This window comes from Scyliorhinus canicula, chromosome 11, assembly GCF_902713615.1.
Source record: "Scyliorhinus canicula chromosome 11, sScyCan1.1, whole genome shotgun sequence".
NCBI classification, from domain to species: domain Eukaryota; kingdom Metazoa; phylum Chordata; class Chondrichthyes; order Carcharhiniformes; family Scyliorhinidae; genus Scyliorhinus; species Scyliorhinus canicula.
In genome coordinates, this window is record NC_052156.1 from 150,809,945 (window position 1) to 150,825,485 (window position 15,541).

Sequence of the window (15,541 nt, forward strand, 5' to 3'; positions counted from 1 at the left end):
CGGCCAAACTGTGCAAACATTTGAGCTTGCACGCAGCAAGGAGGCTGAGTATGTGTTCAGTGGGTGTGATTATTGAATTCAAAGTGAACAGTAGGTACGCTGCCCACCTTGTAAACTGGATCAAAGAAATTTACAGTCTTCAACTCAACAGCTCCCACAATGCAACCCCGACCTGGGAAGGAGACCCTCTGGGGAGTGGTGGTGATTTGACTGTTAATAATAATAAACCTCTTTGTGCTCCAACCAACTGCTAATGCCTGGCTGCTTACCTCAGATCTAACAGTAACCCTGGTACAATACTGGTTATTCTCAACTGTACCGTAATCCGGGCCAATCACTGCTGAGGGTTGGTGCTCAGAACTGAACACAGTTCTGCGGTTGGGATCTGATCAAGACTCTGGACATCATTTCCTCTCCTTTGTTTTCAGCCATCTTAAGAGAACAGGCCAACGTTCCAATAGTTTTTCATTATTTTCACTACGTGTGCACTGGCTGTTCATCATTAATATATACAGTGATACAGACAATTATGTTTCTAATGTCTCCTTGACCCTAAGCTGAAATAGAATGTTCTGGACAGGGGAATTGTGATATTATTATAGCCCTGCCTGGAGACAAGCAGATGGATCTGGTTGGCAAGGGGAAAGATGCCCAGGCTGAGGTCTATTGAAAATTAAGTGAGTTTTCACTCCTTGACACAGAAAATAGAGATCTACTTTTTGCAGATAGAGACAGGGGGAGAATGGGAAAGAGATAATGTAGCACTTACTCTAAAGAGCAAAGAAAGATGGTTCTTGTATTAGCAATCAAGCACGAGGCTGGTTAGAGTTGATTTTCTATTTGAAAAAAAGGAGCTACAATGGATTAGATGTTTGGTCTTTCAGGAACAAGAGGACTCACTGAGGTTCAATATGTGATGCTAAATCTACAATGCTTCCATCGCAGCATCCTCCACAAACGTGATGAGGAGCAGAACTTGGCTGATGTCCTTTCCACAGCCTTGCTGCCCATCAGTGACCAGACAGATCATGATGTGGAGATGCCGGCGTTGGACTGGGGTGAGCACAGTAAGAAGTCTTACAACACCAGGTTAAAGTCCAACAGGTTTGTTTCAAACACGAGCTTTCGGAGCACGGCTCCTTCTTCAGGTGAATGGAAAGGCTTGTTCCAGAAATGTTTATATAGACACAGTCAGAGATGCCCCGGAATGCGAGCACCTGCAGGCAATCAAATCATCAAAGATGCAGAGAGAGAGGTAACTCCAGGTTAAAGAGGTGTGAATTGTCCCAAGCCAGTTCAGTCGGTAGGCCTCTGCAAGTCCAGGCTTGTTGGTGGGGGCCGAATGTAATGCGACATGAATCCCAGATCCCGGTTGAGTCCGCATTCATGCGTGCGGAACTTAGCTATAAGTTTTTGCTCAGCAATTTTGCGTTGTCGCGTCTCCTGAAGGCCTCCTTGTAGAATGCTGACCCGGAGATCAGAGGCTGAATGTCCTTGACTGCTGAAGTGTTCCCCAACTGGAAGGGAACAGTCCTGCCTGTTGATAGTCGCACGATGCCCGTTTATTCGTTGTCGCAGTGTCTGCATGGTCTCGCCAATGTACCACGCTTCGGGACATCCTTTCCTGCAGCGTATGAGGTAGACTACATTGGTCGAGTCGCACGAGTATGCGCCGCGTACCTGGTGGGTGGTGTTTCCACGTGTAATGGTGGTGTCCATGTCGATGATCTGGCATGTCTTGCAGAGATTACCCTGGCAGGGTTTTGTGGTGTTGTGGTTGCTGTTCTGAAGGCTGGGTAATTTGCTGCAAACAATGGTTTGTTTGAGGTTGCGCGGTTGTTTGAAGGCCAGTAGTGGGGGTGTGGGGATGACCTTGGCAAGATGTCCATCCTCGCTGATGATGTGTTGGAGGCTGCGAAGAAGATGTCGTAGTTTCTCCGCCCCAGGAAAGTACTGGACGACGAAGGGTACTCTGTCAGTGGTGTCCCGTGTTTGTCTTCTGAGGAGGTCGGTGCGGTTTTTTGCTGTGGCGCGGTGGAACTGTCGATCAATGAGTCGAGCGCCATATCCCGTTCGTACGAGGGCATCTTTCAGCATCTGTAGGTGTCTGTTGCGCTCCTCCTTGTCTGAGCAGATCCTGTGTATACGGAGGGCTTGTCCATAGGGGATGGCTTCTTTAATGTGTTTCGGGTGAAAGCTGGAGAAGTGGAGCATCGTGAGATTATCTGTGGGCTTGCGGTAAAGCGAGGTGCTGAGGTGACCGTCCTTGATGGAGACGAGTGTGTCCAAGAATGGAACTGAATTTGGAGAATAGTCCATGGTGAGTTTGATGGTGGGATGGAACTTATTGATGTCATCGTGTAGTCGTTTCAGTGATGTCTCGCCGTGGGTCCAAAGGAAAAAAATGTCATCGATGTATCTGGTGTATAGCATCGGTTGAAAGTCCTGTGTGGTGAGGAAGTCCTGTTCAAACTTGTGCATGAAGATGTTGGCATATTGAGGTGCAAATTTGGTCCCCATGGCTGTTCCGTGCGTCTGGATGAAGAATTTGTTGTCGAAGGTGAAGACGTTGTGGTCTAGAATGAAACGGATGAGTTGCAGTGCGACTATCAACAGGCAGGACTGTTCCCTTCCAGTTGGGGAACACTTCAGCAGTCAAGGACATTCAGCCTCTGATCTCCGGGTCAGCATTCTACAAGGAGGCCTTCAGGAGACGCGACAACGCAAAATTGCTGAGCAAAAACTTATAGCTAAGTTCCGCACGCATGAATGCGGACTCAACCGGGATCTGGGATTCATGTCGCATTACATTCGGCCCCCACCAACAAGCCTGGACTTGCAGAGGCCTACCGACTGAACTGGCTTGGGACAATTCACACCTCTTTAACCTGGAGTTACCTCTCTCTCTGCATCTTTGATGATTTGATTGCCTGCAGGTGCTCGCATTCCGGGGCATCTCTGACTGTGTCTATATAAACATTTCTGGAACAAGCCTTTCCATTCACCTGAAGAAGGAGCCGTGCTCCGAAAGCTCGTGTTTGAAACAAACCTGTTGGACTTTAACCTGGTGTTGTAAGACTTCTTACTGTCCAGACAGATCATGAGGAAGACACAGACATCATGAAAATAGAGGTCTGTACTCCTGCAGAATCCATGAAATCAAAGATGCCTTATAGACAGACCTCGGGCTGGATTCTCCCCTACCCGGCGTGACGGAGGGTGCCGGCGTAGGGGAGTGGCGCCAACCACTCAGGGGTCGCGCCTCCCCAAAGGTGGGGAATTCTCCCCACCTTTGGGGGCCAGCCCCGCGCCGGAGCAGTTTGCACCAGAAGACTGGCGCAAACACCCGGCGCCGTCGGAAGCGGGGCTGGCCGAAAGGCTTTCGGCGGTCGGCGCATGCGCCGGCAGTGACGTCAGCGGCAGCTGGCCGCTGACGTCACTGCCGGCGCATGCGCGATGCGGGGTTCTCCTCCGCGTCCGCCATGGCGGAGGCCGTGGCGGAGCGGAAGGAGAAAGAGTGCCCCCACGGCACTGCCCCGCAGAGTGAGCGGGGCCCCCGATCGCGGGCCAGGCCTCCGTGGGGGCACCCCCCCCGGGTCCGATCGCCCCCCTGCCCCCCCCAGGACCCCGGGGGCCCGCTCGCGCCGCTGAGCCCGCCGTTTCAGAGGTGGTTTAAACCTCGGCGGCGGGAGAAGGCCTCCCAGCGGCGGGACTTCGGCCCATCCGGGCCGGAGATTTGTGTAAGTTTTTTAACAAATGAAATCCCGCCGGCGCCAGCTGTTTTCACAGGCTGCCGGCGGGATTTGCACAACGCCGGTTTTTGACCGGCGGGAGAATTACAAAACCTGCGGGAGCGGAAATAACGCCGCTTCCCGCCTATTCTCCGACCCTGCGTGGAATTTCGCCCCTCATATGCAAACAACTGCACAACAACATGGGTGGCATGGTAGCACAGTGGATAGCACTGTGGCTTCACAACGCCAGGGTCCCAGGTTCGATTCCCGGCTTGGGTCACTGACTGTGCGGTGTTTGCACGTTCTTCTCGTGTCTGCGTGGGTTTTCCTCCGGGTGCTCCGGTTTCCTCTCACAGGTCCAGCAAGACATGCAGTTAGGTGATTTGGATATTCTGAATTCTTCCACTGTGTACCCGAACAAGTGTGGTGACTAAGGGTTTTTTACAGTAACTACATTGTAGTGTTAATGTAAGCCTACTTGTGACAATAATTATTATGTTATTATTATATACATCATCATGAGGGACTGGCCAAAATCTTCAAGGGAGCTTCCCCATGAGCTCCAGACATTCTTCGCCTTCAGAGGTGAACTGACCCATAGGGGATGGACTGATCCTGCGTGGCCAGCGATTCATCATCCCTACTATTCTTCAGAGGTACTGCACCCTACAGCTTCACGAGGATGACACAGGGTTGGAAGTCGCCAGGTGCAGGGTCAAGGAATCACTGTAGTGGCCCTCCACTTGCACAGATGTGGAATGGGAACGTTGCAGATGTGCACCATGCATCGCAGTCAAGCCACATCGACAAAAGAACCGTTGCATTTCCATGTGGTTCTGGCCCTCCCATGGTCATTGACAACAGCTGACATCATCGAATGGAATAGAAAAAACTTTTAATCTTAGTCGACTCGTATCTCGGCTGGTTTGAACTCGACCACCTACCGAACATGACGAGTAACACAGTCATCATCAAGCTCAAGAGAAACTTCACCACACACGGCATCCCTCACACACTCGTGCCAGACAACGCTCGCCGATTCATCTCCACCTTTCAAATTGTGACCTGGATGTGACGGAATTTTAAAAAATGTATTTTCTATTGAGGCTTTTACAGAGTTTACAGAAAGAGATCATCATGTATTTACATAGGAATAAACCCCTCCCCCTCCATCCCCCCTCCCCTACCTGACGGATGGCCCCGCCCTCCATCTCCTCCTCCTTTACTCTTTAGGTGGTGCAACTGGTTCTGCTGTCTGCCGGCAAGAATGGAGTTTTCCATCCGGGGATTGGGGGGGGGGGGCGTGGGGTGGGGGGGGGGGGGGGGGGCAGGGTGGTGCCCCTCCCCGTACCGGATTGGTTCGGGCTAAGCCGGCCCCCTTTCTGAGCCAGTACCTTTGTCCCTGCCACAGGGCCCTATCTTTGTGGCCTTGTTATTGACACCCCCCCTCCATTGTCTATCCCGGCTGTCTCTCTCCCCCCGCCCGCCTCCCTCTCCCTTTTGTTTGGTGCCTTGGTGGCCCCTATGTGGCACCTCTCCCCCCCCCCCCCCCCCCCCCTTGCCCTATTGGTTATTAGCTTCAAACAGGTCTTGGAACATGTTGGTAAATGGCTTCCATGTTCTGTGGAACTCCTCTTCCGACCCTCGGATGGTGAATTTGATTTTCTCCAGGTGGAGAAAGTCCGACAAGTCGGAGAGCCAGTCTGCAGCTTTGGGTGGTGCTGATGATCACCAGCCGAGCAGGATTCTTCGGCGAGTGTTACTGCCACTTTCGGGCTTGGCTCCACCCTGACCCCCCACAACCTTGGGCATTGCTTCAGAGAAGGTTGTCCAGTACCCGACCCGTCAGGGGCATGCCCAGTCATGTGGGTGTGGTTGGCCGGGCCTCACTGGCACCGTTCACACTTGTCTTCCACCTTTGGGAAGAACCTGCTCATTCGGGTTCTGGTCAGGTGTGCTCTGTGCACCACTTTGAACTGCAGGAGGTTGAGCCTTGTGAATGTGGAGGTGGAATTAGCCCTGCTCAGTGCTTGGCTCCAGAGACCCCCACCCTAGTTCTTCCTCCCATTTGTCCCGTATCTCCTCCAGGGGAGCATGCCCCTTCTAGCAGTCTTCCATACAAGTCCCCGCAGTTCCCGCCCCCTCCCCCCCCACCCCCCCCCCCCACCCAAACTGCCCACATCCAGTAGTTCCTCTAACATTGAATGTCTCGGTGTCTGTGGGTATGTTGTCCTCTCCTTGCGGAGGAAGTTCTTTGTCTGTAGATGTCACAGTTCATTCCTGTTGGGATGTTCTAGTTTTTCTGTCAGTTCTTCTAACACCATTAGTCTGCCCTCCGTGTAGAAGTCCCTAACATTCGGGGTCCCACCCATTCCTGTCTCCACCTCTTAAAGGTGGTGTCTACCATGGCTGGCGCGAACCTGTGGTTGTCACATATGGGGGCCATAGTGAACATTTTGTTTAAGCTGAGGTGCTGTCTGATTTGTTGCTGATTTGATGAAGAGTCATCGGACTTGAAACGTTGGCTCTTTTCTCTCCCTACAGATGCTGCCACACCTGCTGAGATTTTCCAGCATTTTCTCTTTCGCTTCAGGCTCCAAACTCTCTCAGGAGCTTCAAGATCCCCTCCATGCTGCTCTGTGGGTCTGGGATGGACAGGAGCAGGTCATCCCTATAGAGCTAGACTCTGTGCTCTCTGTCTCCTCTTTGGATTCCCTTCCAATCATTGAGGAAAATTGTCAATTGCTCGATTACCGGGAGCAATGGGAGTGGGGAGAACGGGTGTCTCTGCCTTGTGTACTTGTGCAGCTGGAAGTATTCAGAGCTGGTGCGTACACTCGCCTTGGGAGCGTTGTACAGGAGTTTCCCCCGGGAGGTGAACCCTGTCCCCAGCCCAAACCACTCTGGTACCTCCAATGAGGTACTTCCACTTGACTCTGTCAAAGGCCTTTTCTCTGTCCAGGGAGATGATCACTTCTGGTGTCCCCTCCCTGGATGGGATCATTATCACTTTCAGCATGTGCCTGATGCTCGCTATTTATTTTCTTCCCTTGACAAAGCCCATCTGACCTTCTGAGACCATCTCGGGTACGCAGTTCTCCAGTTGCCTGGCCAGGGTTTTTGTGAGGATTTTCACATCCACATTGATCCGCCGCTCCCGACCCACCTCAGGCCTGTGCCACGGGCGCCCCGACAAGCCGCGGGGCCCCGCTGCTATTTCTGTGGGTTCGCTAATAACCCTCACCCGCGCTGACCGGCCCGCTCCGCCCTCTGTAAGAGCTGCGGGAAGAAGGGCCACTTTTCATCCGGGCCCTTCCGGGCCCATCCAGCGCACCACGTAACTCTCTCCTCGCTGCCCCTGTGCCCGGCCTGCGCACCTCCCCCGCTCCTCCGGGCCTTCCAGGCCTTTCCAACGCACCGAGCAAATCTCCCCCCCCCCCCCACCCCCCACCCCCGGGCACCTGCGTCCGGCCTGCACGCCTCTCTGCCCCCGCTCTCAGCCGCTCCGATCGGCCCACCGGCACCGCTAACCCCGCCCCCACCAACCACGAGGGCCACACGGGCGCCGCCATCTTGGGCCCCGGACACCACGTGCGGGTCCTGGGCGCCGCCATCTTGGGACCCCAACTCCGCATGCGGGTCCTGGGCACCACCATCCTGGACTGGCACGCAAGGTTCTGCCAGCAACTTTTCGGCCGCCAACGACTACGACGATGGTTCTTCTCCACGGCTCGCGGCCATTCAACTCGACCAGTCACGGCCACACACGCTCGCCAAAACAACAACAGTGATCCACTTCAACGGCCACGAGACGAGCTGCCTGCTGGACTCCGGGAGCACGGAAAGGTTTGTTCACCCTGCCACGGTAAGACGCTGCGCGCTCCCTGTCCATCCTGTAAAACACAATATCGGGTTAGCCTCAGGTTCGCACTCCGTCCGCATCACCGGCTGCTGCATCGCGGACCTTACAAACTCCTTGTCCTCCCCGACCTTTGCGCACCGGCACTCCTAGGACTGGACTTCCAGTGCAACCTGCAGAGCTTGACCTTCCAATTCGGCGGCCCTATACCCCCCTCACTGTCTGCAGCCTCGCGTCCCTCAAAGTGGACCCCCCCTCCTTGTTTGCTAATCTCACCCCCGATTGCAAACTCGTCGCGACACGGAGCAGACGGTACAGCGCCCAGGACCGGACCTTCATCAGGTCCGAGGTCCATAGGTTGCTGACGGAAGGGGTCATCGAGGGCAGCAACAGTCCCTGGCGAGCCCAAGTGCTGGTGATCCGGGCTGGGGAGAAAAACCGGATGGTCATTGACTATAGCCAGACCATCAACCGGTTTACGCAACTGGACGCATATCCTCTCCCCCGTATTTCCGCCATGGTAAACGATATCGCGAAATACAAAGTCTTCTCCACTGTGGACCTTAAGTCCGCTTATCACCAGCTCCCCATCCGCGTGAGTGACCGCAAGTACACCGCGTTCGAGGCTGATGGGCGCCTCTACCACTTCCTTAGGGTTCCATTCGGTGTCACAAATGGGGTCTCGGTCTTCCAATGGGAGATGGACCGAATGGTCGACAAGTACGGATTACGGGCTACCTTCCCGTCTCTCGATAATGTCACCATCTGCGGCCACGACCAGCAGGACCATGACGCCAACCTCCGGAAATTTCTCCAAACCGCAAAACTCCGTAACCTAACTTACAATAAGGATAAGTGCGTGTTTAGCACCGACCATCTAGCCATCCTCGGCTACGTAGTGCGTAACGGAGTGATAGGCCCCGACCCTGAACGCATGCGCCCCCTGATAGAACTCCCTCTCCCCAATATCCTCAAATCCCTCAAACGCTGCCTGGGTTTCTTCGCTTACTACGCCCAATGGTTTCCCAACTACGCCGACAAGGCCCGTCCCCTCATTCAAACCACGACCTTCCCGCCGTCGAAGGAGGCCTGCCAGGCCTTTAGCCGCATCAAAGCGGACATCGCAAAGGCCACGATGCGCGCCATCGACGAGTCCCTCCCCTTCCAGGTCGAGAGCGACGTATCAGAAGTAGATCTGGCGGCCACCCTGAATCAAGCGGGCAGACCGTGGCCTTCTTCTCCAGAACCCTCCAGGCTTCCGAACTCCGCCTCAGTGGAAAAGGAAGCCCAGGCCATAGTCGAAGCTGTGCGACATTGGAGGCACTATTTGGCGGGCAGGAGGTTTACCCTCCTCACTGACCAACTGTCAGTAGCCTTCATGTTTGATAATGCACAAAGGGGCAAGATTAAGAATGACAAGATCTTACGGTGGCGGATCGAGTTGTCCACGTACAACTATGATATCTTGTATCGTCCTGGGAAGCTCAATGAGCCTCCTGATGCCCTGTCCCGCGGTACCTGCACCAGCGCGCAGATGGACCGCCTCCGCTCCCTCCACGCGGACCTCTGCCATCCAGGGGTGACCCGTTTCTACCATTTCATTAAGGCCCGCAACCTGCCTTTCTCCATCACGGAAGTCAGGACAGTAACCCGTGACTGCCACATCTGCGCAGAGCGCAAACCGCACTTCTACCACCCCGAGCGTGCACATCTGATCAAAGCATCCCGCCCCTTCGAACGTCTCAGCATTGACTTCAAGGGGTCCCTTCCCTTTAGCAACCGCAACATTTACTTCCTGACGATGAATACTCCCGCTTCCCCTTCACCATTCCCTACCCCGACATGACCACATCGACCGTCATTAAGGCCCTCCTCTCCATCTTCTCCCTGTTCGGCTACCCCGCATACATACATAGCGATCGGGGGTCCTCATTTATGAGCGACGAGCTGCGTCAATTCCTGCTCAACAGGGGCATTGCCTCCAGCAGGACGACCAGCTATAACCCTCGGGGTAACGGACAGGTCGAGGGGGAGAATGGTACCATCTGGAAGACCATACTACTGGCCCTCCGGTCCAGAGATCTCCCTATTTCCCGATGGCAAGGGGTTATCCCCGATGCCCTACATTCTATCCGCTCACTCCTCTGTACCACAACAAATCAGACACCTCATGAACGACTTCTTGTTTTCCCCAGGAAGTCATCCTCAGTATACCCTCTCCCGACGTGGCTGGCCGCCCCCGGACCCATCTTGCTCCGGAAGCATGTGCGGGTGCACAAGTCCGACCCGTTGGTGGAACAAGTCCAGTTACTCCACGCTAACCCGCAGTATACGTACGTGGAGTACCCCGACGGTCGGCAGGACACGGTCTCCCTCCGGGACCTGGAACCCGCCGGTGTGCGGCCCTCCCCCCCTTCACCACAGACCCTCCCCCCCTGTTTTCTTTCCCCCAGCGCCCCACCCAGGCCACCCCTTCCCCATCCATGGCGTCTCCACTACCAGCCCGGGTGACGGAGACTGTTCAAGGACCATCGCTCCCGGACTCCAGGACATCAGCGGAACCACCACCATCGGCTGAACCAACGTCACCAACTCCACTGCGGCGGTCTGCCAGGATGTCACGGGCAACGAAAAGGCTGATCGAGTCTATTTAGTTTTCAACAACTCCATGGACCTTGTGTGGACAATATGTACTATTGTTAAATGTCTGGGCCAGTGGGAAGCCAAAAATTTTTTCTCCCTTCTCTGGCTGCTACTCATACCACCAGTTCTCCCCCCCCCCCCTCCCCCCCCCGGCTCTCGTTGATACCCCCCCCCTCCCCCCCGGCTTCTTTCTCCGCAAGGTGTGAATGTGGTGGTATGATTTGCATAGCTGTCTGCCATTGGTGCAGAACACTGGCTTACCATTGGCCCTGGTCGGTCATGTGCCTCTCGGCCGATTGGTTGAGACCAGTCATGTGACGGCACCCCGGTTGGTCGAGAAGCTGAGTTAACCCCGCCTCCAGAGTGAGGTATAAATAACCAGAACGCCCGGCGGTCGTCCATTTACTGTAGTCGACCGCAGGGCTAAATTCTAGCTTATTAAAGCCTAACTTTTGTACAGCAACTCGTCTCGCGTTCGATTGATGGTTCATCAATTGGCATGTCCAGTCCATCGAGGAGCTGTTTCACCCTTGAGTCCCCATCGGGGGGTTTGGAGGTGTACAGTCCCCGGTCGAAGGCCTTGAATGCTTCATTGACCTGTTCTGGCTCGGCTACCTGTCCACCTTTGTTATCCTTCACCTGAACTATTTCCCTCGGGGCTGCCTGGTCGCTCAGCTGCTGAGCCAGCGGGCGGCTGGCCTTTTGGTAAAAGGTACAGCAGGATATCGATCGGTTGGAGATTTGGGCGGAGAGATAGCAGATAGAGTTTAATCTGGACAAATGTGAGGTTATACATTTTGGAAAGTCTAATACAGGTGGTAAATATACAGTAAATGGCAGAACCCTAAAGAGTACTGACAGGCAGAGGGTCTGGGTGTACAGGTCCACTGGTCACTGAAAGTGGCAATGCAGGTGGAGAAGCGTCCAGTAGGCATACGGCATGCTTGTCTTCATCGGCCGGGGTGTGGAGTATAAAAATTGGCAAGTCATGCTGCAGCTGTACAGAGCCACGCTTGGAATATAGTGTTCAATTCTGGCTGCCACACTACCAGAAGGATGTGGAAGCTTTGGAGAAGATACAGAAGACGTTTCCAGGAGGTTGTTTGCTATGGATGGCATTAGTTATGAGAAGCGGTTGGATAAACTTGATTTGTTCTCACTGGAACAGCGGAGGTTGAGGGGCGACCAGATAGAAGTCTATAATGATGAGGGGCATGGACAGAGTGGATAGTCAGAAGCTTTTCCCAGGGTGGAAGAGTCAATTACTAGAGCACATAGGTTTAAGGTGCCAGGGGCAAAGTTTAGAGGAGATGTGTGAGAGAATTTTTAACACAGGTAGTGGATGCCTGGGACTCGCTGCAAGAGGAGGTGGTGGAATCAGGTACGATAGTGACGTTTAAGGAGCATCTTGACATAGATGAATAGGGCGGGAATAGAGGGATACGAACTCCTGAAGTGTCAAAGGTTTTACATTAGACGGGCAGCATGGACGGTGCAGGCCTGGAGGGCCGAAGGGCCTGTTCCTGTGCTGTACTTTTCTTTGTTCCCTGTGTCTGGTGGAGTTGGTACATAGCTTTCATGGTGGAGAGAAGGTTAAAATTCATTTGTAGCTTTTTCCTCTCTGCCAGAAGCTCGATGGTCGGGGCCTCGGAGTATCTCCTGTCAACCTCCAGAATGGAGTCGATCAGTTGTTGCCTAACCGCCCTCTCTTCCCTGTCTCCGCTTGCCTTGTAGCCGATCATTTCTCCTCTGATCACAGCCTTTAGCTCTTCCCAGAATGTGGAAGGTGAGACCTCCCCATTCCGGTTGGTAGTTACATACTCGTCGATGGCCTGTGATAGTTTCTGGCAGAAGATCTTGTTGTCCGGAAGAGTCGTGTCCAACCTCCATGGGGGGGGGGGGGGGGGGGGGGGGTGATTGGCATAGCCCATCTCCAGCCTCACATCCACGTAGTGTGGAGCGTGGTTGGAGATTACAATGGTGGAGTATTCCGTTCTTACGATCCCTGGAAGCACCGGTCTGATCACCATAAAGAAATGGATATGGGTCTAGACCCTGTGTACTTGTGAGAATTCCTCTCCTTAGTGCAGGAATCTCCAGGAGTCCAGTGCCCCCATCTGCTCCATAAATGCCCCTAGTTCTGCCATGTTTGCCGTTTTCCCCGTTTTGGGGATTGACCTGTCCGTCAGCGGGTCCAGTACACAGTTAAAATCCCCACACGTCTTTCAGGGATTGTGGGAGGAAACCGGAGCACCTGGAGGAACCCCACGCAGATACAGGGAGAACGTGCAGACTCCACACAGCCAGTGAGCCAAGCCGGGCATCGAACCTGGGACCCTTGTGCTGTGAAGCAAGTGGTAACCACTGTGCTATCGTGCCGCCCCAATGAGACCATGGACTGTATTTGGTCTGGTGCAGGGGTCACAATCCTGACATTGCCTCAATTCTGGGTTAGGAACCCTGAAGTGGATGGGACAGAATGAGGGCCATGATGATCATGCAGACAGCTGGGGGGGATGGTTTAGCTCAGTGAGCTAGACAGCTGGTTGTGATGCATATCAAGGCCAGCAGTGCAGCTTCAATTCCCATACAAGCTGAGAATTCTGAATTCTCTCTCTCTGTACCCAAACAGGCACCGGAATGTGGCGACTAGGGGGTTTTCACAGTCACTTCATTGCAGTGTTAATGTAAGCCTACTTGTGACAATAAAGATTATTTATTTTATTAAACCCAGACTCCCATCCATTGAATAATGGTGGGTACATGAGGGAAGTGGGAAGCCCAATATGAGGGTCCCGAGTGATGTACAGCCAGCAGTCCCACCCAGAGAGGTGAGGGAGAGCTCGACTCAACTCCAAAAAGGTGGCATGAACAATGACCATCTCCTTCAGCTGAGGCATAGTTAGTGTGAGAGGCCTCAGGGTAGAGGAATACGCCCTCTGGAAGAATGCCCGTAGCTGCTCATGACCCCCTAGGCTGTGATCCTCACCCCTGCAAATGTCCATTTACCTCCCGTAAAGAGGCCGCCACCAAGGACGTGCTGGGCACCAACTTGGCAAAGAACCACTCCGAGAGCGGGAAACTGCCATCGAAGCTTCACCATAATTTCCCAAATCTCCCCTCCAGCTCAGTTTCCATGAGGACAGAATAATTGAGCCCCATTTCAATGTTTCTTTCTAAGAGCTGCAGCACTCAGAATGGGCCGAATGGCCGAGTTTGCTGCTGTAAATATCGATGATTCTAATTCAGTCAACTTGCAGTACCGCGTAAGGCCTGCAGATGATGGTGTTGAGCTTTTGGAACATTTGGCCTCAGCAGTGTCACCAGGTGGTCTACACTGGAACTACAACACCTTCACTTCTAGCATTAGAAAATTAGTAACTTTGTAAAATTGTTGCAATATTACCGCTCAAAGTGAGTGGCCTCACAACACAGCAGCCACTTGCTTTCATATAACACCTTGTACCCAATAAAAATATTCCAACCTGCCTGACTGCAGCATCATTATTGTGAAGATCGTCTGTCTGAGTCGCTGAAAATTCTCAGTCTGTTCCTGCGATGATGCTCAATCTGTCCTCCTTCACTGTGACTTTACCAACATCCTTTTCACTGAAGACAGAGGCAAAGTATTCATTTAGTTTCTCAGTCACACCCTCTGATTCCACAAGAAGATCTCCTTTTCCCCCTCAGACTGCTCCGTCATTCCTTTCCCGCTCCTTTGTTCAATTAGATGTTTTTCAAACTTTGGTCCCGAATATGTTACCCACCAGTCGATTTTTATACTTTCCATTTGTCCCTCTATTCTTTCTCTGCTGTACTCTGTATCCATCTTGCCTCTCTCCTGAACTGAGCTGGAGGGGAGATTTGGGAAATTATGGTGAAGCTTCGATGGCAGTTTCCCGCTCTCGGAGTGGTTCTTTGCCAAGTTGGTGCCCAGCACGTCCTTGGTGGCGGCCTCTTTACGGGAGGTAACATTTATCAGAAACCTCCCTTGTATGTTTTATTTTAATCTCTACGGCAGCGATTTAATGACCGCGTTGCGTTTAAGCGAGAGTGCGGCGAGGACGTTAAATCACACGTGAGGTCAAACCCAAGAACTGGCTAATGTTATCATAATTTGCCTTTCCCCAGTTCAGCACCTTAACGCGAGGGTTACCCTCATCCCTGTCCAGAAGTACCCCAAAACGTACGCAATTGTGGTCACTACTCCCAAAATGTTCCCCCACTGAAACCTCATCCACCTGTCCAGGCACATTCTCCAATACCAGCTCCTGTACTGCCCCTTCCCTATCCACACATTGGTTAGCACTGTGGCTTCTCAGCGCCAGGGTCCCAGGTTCGATTCCAGGCTTGGGTCACTGTCTGTGCAGAGTCTGCACGTTCTCCCCATATCTGCTTGGGTTTCCTCCAGGTGCTCCGATTTCCTCCCACAAGTCCCAAAAGACGTGCTGTTCGGTAATTTGGACATTCTGAATTCTCCCTCTGTATACCCGAACAGACGCCGCGATGTGGCAACGAGGGGCTTTTCACAGTAACATCATTGCAGTGTTAATGTAAGCCTACTTGTATCAATAAAGATTATTTTTTTCAAAATTAAAAGAAGCCTTCCTGGATACACCTAACAAACTCTGCCCCATCCCTAGCACTAAGTGAGTTCCAGTCAATATAGGGGAAGTTAAAATCCCCCACCACAACGACCCTGTTACTTTTGTACCTCTCCAAAATCTCTCTACCTATCTGCTCCTCTCTCTCTCACTGGCAGTTGGGGGGCCTGTAATAAACCCCCAACATTGTGATTGCTCCCTTTCTGTTCCTGAGCTCAACTCAGATTGCCTCATTGTATGAGCCCTCCAAGGTGTCCTCCCACAGTCCGGCTACAATATTCTCCTCAACCAGTAATGCTGCTCCCCCATCCTTTTTACATCCCCCTCTATCAGTCCTGAAGACAACGTTCAGCTGCCAAACCTGCTCTTCCTTCAATCACATTCATGTGATAGCCACAACAATATAGTTCCAAGTATTAATAAGTGTTCTAAGTTCATCTGTCATACCCGCTATACTTATGGCGTTGAAACAAATACACTTCAGACCACTGTGTTTGAGCAGAGTGATGTTGTTCTCTTATTTTTGTTCTCTATTTCACCTTCAGTTATTACTCTGCTTTTTTATTCTTCCTGCCAAAGTGAACAACCTCACATTTTCCCACATTATATCCCATTTGCCACATTTTTTTCCCACTCACTCAATCTTTCCATAATGGCTTGTTAATTATTTTATGTCTTGTTCACAACATTTGTGCCCCTCA